The sequence below is a fragment of the Oncorhynchus mykiss genome, chromosome 22 (genome assembly GCF_057628025.1).
Source record: "Oncorhynchus mykiss isolate SJ-2025 chromosome 22, ASM5762802v1, whole genome shotgun sequence".
In the NCBI taxonomy this organism is placed as follows: domain Eukaryota; kingdom Metazoa; phylum Chordata; class Actinopteri; order Salmoniformes; family Salmonidae; genus Oncorhynchus; species Oncorhynchus mykiss.
The window spans coordinates 51271366-51280655 of NC_143043.1; the positions used below are offsets into that span (position 1 = coordinate 51271366).

The 9290-nt window shown below is 39.3% G+C and overlaps 1 pseudogene; it reads left to right on the forward strand.

Moving 5' to 3' along the window:
* Nucleotides 1-4246: 4246 nt before the first annotated feature.
* LOC149972907 (trace amine-associated receptor 13c-like) lies at nt 4247-5215 on the forward strand (annotated as a pseudogene).
* The last annotated feature ends 4075 nt before the right edge of the window (nt 5216-9290 follow it).

The following is a 9290-nucleotide window of genomic DNA, read 5'->3' on the forward strand; positions in this document are numbered from 1 at the left end:
TCTACTGCCAATGTTTGTCTATGGAGATTGCATGGCTGTGTGATCGAGTTCATACAAATATCAGCAACGGGTGTGGCTGAAATAGCCAGATCCACTAATTTGAAGGGGTGCCCCTATACTTTTGTATGTCTTTGACCAACATATATATATTTGTATATATATATATTTCCCAATCATGTGAAATCCATAGGCCTAATCAATTAGTTTCAATTGACTGATTTCCATATGACTGTAACTCTGTATGTCACGCTCTGACCAGAGAGAGCTGTTTATTCTCTGTTGGTTGGGGCGTGATAGTGACTAGGGTGGGTGATCTAGGTGATTAAGGGTTTATGTTGGCCTGGTATGGTTCCCAATCAGAGACAGCTGTTTATCGTTGTCTCTGATTGGGGATCATATTTAGACAGCCATTTCCTCATTTGTGATTTGTGGGATCTTGTCTATGGATAGTTGCATGTTAGAACTATTAATGGTTCACGTTTCGTTTGTGTTTTATTGTTTTGTTTGGTGAGTTATTAAAATATGTGGAACTCTACTCACGCTGCGTCTTGGTCCAATCATTATGACGATCGTGACACTGTAACCTTGCATTTTATATTTTTGTTCATTATAGAATAAGTCAAATTATCCCTCTGTCACAGATTGTGAATTATACTGCCTTACTCTGGCCACTGTACATACTGAAAGTAATCCCTGTCCTCTGTTTTTTTCTGCAGGAAAATGTCTAAAATATGAAGCTCTTTACTCCAGCACTTTGGATATGAGTTCAAATGTTTAATATGAGGCGACATTTTAGAAATGTCACCTTTCATTTGAGGGTATTTTTATACATACATTGCATTTGGAAAGTATTCATACCCCTTGACTTTTTCCACATTTTGTTACGTTACAGCCTTATTCGAAAATGTATTCAATTATTTTTATTTCTCATCAATCTACACACAATACCCCATAAACCGTTTTTTTTTTGTAAATTTGCAAAGGTATTAAATATAAAAACAGAAATACTTACATAAGTATTCAGATCCTTTGGTATGAGACACCAAATTGAGCTGAGGTGCATCCTGTTTTGATTGATGATCCTTGATGTTTCTACAACTTGATTGGAGTCCACATGTGGTACTGTATATTCAATTGATTGGACATGAGTTGACAGTTGACAGTGCATGTCAGAGCAGAAACCAAGCCATGAAGTCGAAGAAATTGTTCGTAGTGCTCCTAGACAGGATTGTGTCGAGGCACAGATCTGGGGAAAACCACAAAGACACTTCCTATAGCTGGCCATCTGGCCTAACTGAGAAATCGGGGGAGAAGGGCCTTGATCAGGGAGGTGACCAAGAACCCGATGGTCACTCTGAGAGAGCTCCGGAGTTCCTCTGTGGAGATCCGAGAACCTTCCAGAAGGACAACCATCTCTGCAGCAGTCCACCAACCAGGCCTTTATGGTAGACTGGCCAGACGGAAGCAACACCTCAATAAAAGGCACATGACAGCCTTGAAGATTGCCAAAAGGCACCTTAAGTACTCTTACACCACAAGAAACAAGATTATCTGGTCTGATGATACCAAGATTGAAATCTTTGCTCTGAATACCAAGTGTCACGTTTTGAGGAAACCTGGCAACATCCCTGTGGTGAAGCATGGTGGTGGAAGAATCATGTTGTGGGGATGTTTTTCAGTGACAAGGACTGGGAGACTAGTCAGGACTGAGGGAAAGATGAATGGAGCAAATTAAAGAGAGATCTTTGATTACACCTGCTCCAGAGCGCTCAGGACCTCAGACTGGGGCGATAGTTCACCTAACATCAGGACAATGACCCTAAGCACACAGCCAAGACAACACAAGAGTGGCTTCGGGACAGGTCCTTGAATGTCCTTAACTTGCCCTGCCAGAGCTCGGGCTTAAAGCCGATGGAACATCTATGAAAAATCCTGAAAATTGCTGTGCAGCGACGCTGCCCATTCAACCTGAATGAGCTTGGGAGGATCTGCAGAGCAAAATGGGGTAAACACCCCTAATACAGGTGTGCCAAGCATGTAGCGTCATACCCTGTAATAGCTGCCGAAGGTGCTTCAACAAGGTACTCAGTAAAAGATCTGAATACTTACGTAAATTTCAGTTTTAAATGTTTTATAAATTTGCCAAAAAAATAAAACCTGTTTTGTCTTCGTCAGGTTAGAAGTTGATAACACAACTTCAATAACACAGACCACAAAACACATCAAGGGGAGAAAATAGGTTTATTCAAAGAGGACAAATCATAGATGTTGTGCTGAGAGGTAGATGTTCATTCTCCCATGTCCTCAGTGATTCTCTCCACAGAACAAAGAGAGGATGTTGTTTTATAACCCAACCCTAACCTGTGGTTGACCAATTAGAATGTCTTGCAATAAAACTGGGCCAATAGCCAAATAACAGGCATCTAGTTTCAGGCTCAACGCCTAGACAAAATCCTTCCATGTCTCTGACCCAATGATCATTAACTCCCTGTTACAGGAAAACACTATTTCCATTGATCGTTGATTTCCTCTTGACCGTTAGTCCTCTGCGTTGGGTATTATCTTAAAATGTTCTTAGTCATTATGGTGTATTGTGAGTAGATTGATTATGGAGGAAAAAAAAGATTCAATTTTTTTTAGAATAGGTCTTTAAGTAAATGTAAGAAAATTGTGAAAAAGTTAAGGGCTCTGAATAATTTCCGAATGCACTGTATCTGTTTTACAGTTTAGAAACAACTTATGTATCTACTCCTGACCCCTCCTGTCTCAGCCTCCAGTATTTATGCTGCAGTAGTTTATGTGTTGGGAGGCTAGGGTCCGTCTGTTAAACCTGGAGTTTTTCTCCTGTCTTATCTGGTGTCCTGTGTGAATTTAAGTATGCTCTCTCTAATGCTATCTTTCTTTCTCTCTCTCTGAGGACCTGAGCCCTATAACCATGCCTCAGGACTACCTGGCAGGATGACTCCTTGCTGTCCAAAGTCCACCTGCCGTGCTGCTGCTCCAGTTTCAACTGTTCTGCCTGCGGCTATGGAACCCTGACCTGTTGACTGGACGTGCTACATGTCCCAGACCTGCTGTTTTCAACTCTCTAGAAACAGCAGGAGCGGTAGAGATACTCTCGATGATCGGCTATGAAAAGGCAACTGATATTTACTCCTGAGGTGCTAACTTGTTGCACCCTCGACAACTACAGTGATTATTATTATTTGAGCATGCTGGTCATTTATGAACATTTGAACATCTTGGCCATGTACTGTTATAATCTCTACCCGGCACAGCCAGAAGAGGACTGGACACCCCTCATAGCCTGGTTCCTCTACGTTTCTTCCTATGTTTTGGCATTTCTAGGGAGTTTTCCCTAGCCACCGTGCTTCTCCACCTGCATTGCTTGCTGCTTGGGGTTTTAGGCTGGGTTTCTGTACAGCACTGTACATCAGCTGATGTAAGAAGGGCTTTATAAATAAATACATTTGATTTGAACAAACAAGACGAACTGGCACAGACAGACAGGAAACACCGGTATCAATACACAGAGGATAATGAGGAAGAAGGGAGACACCTGGAGGGGGGTGGACACAATCACAAAGACAGGTGAAACAGATCAGGGTGTGAAACAAACAGGCAAAATGTCAGTATAGAGACAAAGCGGAGTCGCAATTGAGCGGCTCAGACACGGGATGTATTAATAAATCAGTTCAGATCGACATTTTTATGGTCTATGGAATGCCACTATTTTGATTGTATTTGCTATTAGCATGTACACCATAAACTTATACTATCTCATCAACTTCCCTACTGTCAACTTTCCTACACACTGACCAGCTGACATGTGGTGGGCCATCATGTGTCCTGAGCTTGTGGCTTATGGTCCAAAATGAGCTCTGACATCGCCCAAAACATTTAGTCTTACACAGTTTAAAATGTAAAAAAGACTTTGAGTGACCAAAACATCACCCATGCTATAATTTCCATCATCTCCGACTATCAGTAAGGCTGAAGGACAGGCTTGGTGGAAACAGCAACATCCAATCCTGTCATACATTACATCATGTTTTCACAAATTATTTGCTTATCTAACCGTTTGTTAGTGTGTGTGTATGTGTATGTGCACAGAGAGGCTCCTGGGAGGGGAGTGTCAGTAGCTCAGGGATAAATAGAGAGGCAGAGCTCAGAGTTAGTCAAAAGGCGGACCTGACAAGGTCACACACAGAACCAAGCAGGAGCAGGACCTCAGCATTTGTTACAAATGGAGAAACATGAAGATGTTCAGTACTGTTTTCAAGACGGAAACTCTTCATGCAGGAAGGCTTTGCTATCGACATCTATCTACATAACACTGTACATCTTCTTCTCATTGATTTCAGCAGTTACAGTATTTTTGAACCTACTGGTGATCATCTCCATCTCTCACTTCAAGCAGCTCCACACTCCAACCAACCTGCTCATCCTCTCTTTGGCTGTGTCAGATCTCCTGGTGGGACTGATTGTGATACCAGTAGTGACTGTAGCATTAATGGAATCATGCTGGGGTTTTGGAGAATATTTCTGTGTGTTTCAGATCTACATTACTTTTTTATGTACTTCTTTATCTCTGGGTAATTTGGTCTTGATATCTATTGACCGCTATGTTGCTGTGTGTGATCCCTTATTGTACCACTCTAAAATAACAACAACAAGAATGATGTGTTGTATATCCATTACCTGGTGTTGTTGTATCATATACCGTGCTGCTATTATAAAAAACTTTGTCAATGTACTGGTACCCGGTAGGTGTTTGAAATAATGTTTTATTGTTGAAGGAATAACCTGGGGTAATATCATCGATCTTGTAATTACAATGGTTGTCCCGTGCTCTATTATTATAACACTTTATGTGAAAATCTTTGTGGTGGCCAGATCACAGGCCAGAAATGTTTTTTCAAAAGAGGCTGCCAGTGTGTCTGGTGTTAAAACTATACGGGCAAATAAGTCTGAGAGAAAAGCAACAAAAACTCTATCTATTGTTGTTTTCAACTATTTTAATTGTTGGATTCCATTTCTATTTGTTTTCTTTTTTACTTTTGTAATTGACAATTTATTATCAGTTATCATTGGCTTTCTGCCTCTTGTTAATTCCTTAATTAATCCAATAATTTATGCTTTTTTTTATCCATGGTTCAAAGTGACAGCTAAACATATTTTAACTCTGAACTTAAGGCGTTCAGGTGTTAGCTAGGGATGGGGAAAAAGTGTGACACCAATGAGGCCACCGAGGACTGGAATTGCCCTTCTAGTGTCTAGTGGCTCACTTCAACAAGTACAGTAAAAATTAAATGTACAATATGCATGATATCAGATAACATCCAAGTCTATCTCAATGGTGTATTGTGGAAGTAGTTGATGGTCAAATTTAAGAATATGCAACTTTGGGTAACACTTTATGATATCATTCAGTAATAAACCATTTGTAAGGAATTTACAGTTTGTTCACCATTTATTAATCATTACTTCCACATTTGTTATATGTTAGTCAGTTAGGCATTATCACATGTATAAATAACTACTCTATCCACTAATGATTCAACACAACAGCTCAGGAAACCACAGCAGACACTTTAATTAACCTCAACATACTGGGTATGAACACTACCACTTCTCTCACAGCCACTACTCTCACTACCACTACTCTCACTACCACCACTCTCATTACATCACTGCTGCCAGGTCAGGGGTCACACCAGAGCGGCTCTCTCAGATGCTGTGGAGTCAGAATGAATATAGAGATTAGTAAGACTTTATAATAACACTTTGTAATAAAGAATGTATAATGGATTAGTAAATAAGTCAATAGTTTATTAATCATTCATGTATCATTACTCTCATTACAGTAAGTTAGTTATTCACACATTTATAAACAACTTTTATAATCTGTAATAGTGATTCATAAGATCATCCAGAAGATATTTTAATGAATTAACTTATAAACCATGTACTAATCATTAGTAAAGTAGTTTTGCAGTCCCTAATCTAAAGTGAAGACTATTCAGACTTTATTAATACTTTATAAATGTTTTGAACAGTGACCAGTGAAATGTATCACAAAAAGATGGACATACCAGTACTACCTGATGACACATAAGGTCTCAAAACGACCCAGAACAAATCAATGGTTAAACAATAAGCACACAACACAGAGAATGTTAAAGGAAATATATTGAACATTTTATTCCAAAACAGTCACTCTGTTGTAATAGTGTGCTCAAGGAAGTATTGTGTTTTGTCTGAAAATGATAACATTCTTGTCTGTTGGCAGTGACTACCAAAACCAAGTGTGGATTGCAGTCACTCATTAGAGCAGTTCATAGACTGCTTACAGGGTAATAGAACCAATATCTAAATACATAATTTAACTGAACATTACATTTAAAGGCTTAATACCTTTAATACACTGCAAGTGAAGTTTTCCAAAAACGTATGACTCTCTTCAAATGAGGGGGGCATGTCCAAAATGCTGGAGTAAAAAGCCCAGTTTAAAAACAGTTTTTATGCAGAGCTTTAAACCCACTGGGCACAAACTTGTTGAATCAGCTTTGTTTCTTTTTGAAACAACATGGAGTAGACATTGAATTGACGTCTGTGCCCAGTGGGCAGGGATTGTTTTCAGTATGTGCAGTGGCCATAGGATGGCAGTATAGTTCTCAATCTGTGACTGACAGGTATAATATGACTTATTCTATATGAAAGAGAAGTATGTCTGTTCTATGAAGTACATTTCTATCTGAACATTCTATGTTAGGTGAAAAGTGTTTCTGTATCAAACTGAGAAGAGACCATCTGTCTGAATAATGCCAACGCCTTTTCATTACAGGAGACTCACTGAATATAAGGGTTTTATTATGAGTGATACAAAACAAATGAAGCACAAAACATGGCAAACAAACCTTTCCTTAAATATACTCCACCATCCACCCACTTTCTTCAAGTTAACCTTAAAAGTCCTGAGACCCCAGCAAAAAAAGTGTCTGCAGGATGGTGTGGTTGGTGCCGCTCAGCGGTAACAGGCACTTTCCGTGGCAGGAGGTGGCCAGGTAGCCTTGTGGTGGGATGATGTAGACCTGCCAGAACCACGTTCTTGAAGTCCATGTAGAGGGGACAGGCCTACACACATGACTGGGCGTCACCGGGAAGTAGACAGCGCTCCTCTAGCGTTGGATAGCTTGCTAGCTACTTCCAGACACATGATGAGAGAGCACCCCACTCTGACCACTTTACTCGGCCTAGCAGAGCTAGTTGGGCAGATTTCATGTTATCCAGAGCATTGGTGACTTCAACTGTGCTGCTGGCAACAATTTCATTATGCTTTTTTGACAATGTTTACTGTCACCGGCCATATTCAATGGGTGTTGAGCATTTGTATATTCGTAAAACAATCTATTGAAATTGTTACTTTCATAGTGGAGTCTATTGTTTAGACATGTAGCAAACTAGCTAAATGAACACTGTATGAATCAGCAGGTAGCTAAACAACCATGGTCAATGTTAACTAGTTAACATAAGGCTATATCTAGCAATGCAAAGGGCTCTGAGATACAAATAATATTACTACACAGATCAAACACGTAACGTTACCAAGCAAGCCAGCCAGCTAACGTTAGCTAGCAAGCAAACAGTACACTATAACTTTGAAATGAAATGACTTTCTGACAAAATTAGAAACGCGTAATATCTGAAAATGTAGCTATCCAGACTATCTTACCCGTCCGTATACAGTACCGGTCAAATGTTTTAGATATTCATTCAAGGTTTTTTCTATATTTGTACTATTTTCTACGTTGTAAAATAATAGTAAAGACATCAAAGCTATGAAATAACACATAAGGAATCATGAAGTAACCAAAACAGTTTTCAAAAATGAATACACCTTATGAATAAAGTCTCCCCCCACATTTTGATGAAGTCATAAGTATTTGGACAACATCACTTGTAGTTTATTAAAGGTAGTAACCTTTTAGATGTAATGTATGTGTTTTGATATTGTTTCCCTTACCCTGTAAGCAGTCTATGAACTGCTCTAATGAGTGACTGCAACATTCCCTCACCTAACGTTTTAGGGGGAGAGCAATTCTTCTTTATGAGGTCATCATTTCTCATCATTGTACCGACAGATATATCCCATTGAATATCACTGTAGAATAGGCATAAAATGCATCCTCCAATTGCAACATCTGCCTATGCCAAAGCACAGGCCTTTTGTCTCAAGAAAAATGTATATTTGTAATGCCGTCGCAGACAGTTAGGCATACCTAATTTCAAAATAGGCTGTCAACGGTGAATGATAATTCTTCACATCCTAACTGCATGCCAATCAATGATGTCAATCCATTTTATGGGAATATGCTTATAGATCTTCTTGAATTATTTTATTTGAAGATTTATTTAGTGTGTCGTTTTCATAGAATTTTGTGGTAATTAAATATAATTAATTTAATTTAGAATTTATCAGAAAAACATTTCCAGACATATTTTTACCAGCTCGTTATATTCACCCCCACACTATGACGGCACAACATCCCTGTACACTCTAAAAATTTGAGGTTCAACAAGGGTTCTTCTAAGATCCTCTAAGTTCTTTCAAGAACATCAGGGTTTTTGGCATCGAAAATGGCCCCCAAAAGGTTCTTCCAAGAACCCCATAGGAGGTGGGGTTCACCGAGGAACCGCCTTAGTTGGTGGGGGTTCTTGCTGGAACCTAACCGCCCAACTGAAACATATGGATTTTAATTTGAAAGGACAGCAGGTGCAGCCACTTAACAGAAAAATGTAAAGATCTCCTCAGTTTAAGGTAAGGTTTTATCCTTGTATGATCTAAATTGATCCTTTCATCTCTCTACAAATCTTTCTAAAACAGAGACTGGACACAATTCAATGCATATGATTCAACAGAGGTACAAATATGTATGCTATGAGAATTATGTTGAAGGCTAGATGTATTGGGTGCAGATGACTGAACTGCTCAATTTTGTGTCTGTGTTTGAAGGTATAAGGAGGAATACAAAGGTATGTCCATTGGTATGTTATATAGATCACATTCACCATCCTCCTCCATTAAATATTCAATGAATATCCCATAGGCTATGAGGTAAACTCCCAGCAGAGCCCAAAGTCCAATGGGTATATCCTGTGGCGTGTTGATGTTAATGTGTTGACTATTTAAAAATGGTGAACGCCCTCAATGGGGCTGCCCATGACAAAACAGGCCTCCCCATCAAAATCCATCCTTAAGCTAGAGAAGCATAGGCTGCATTTCAATC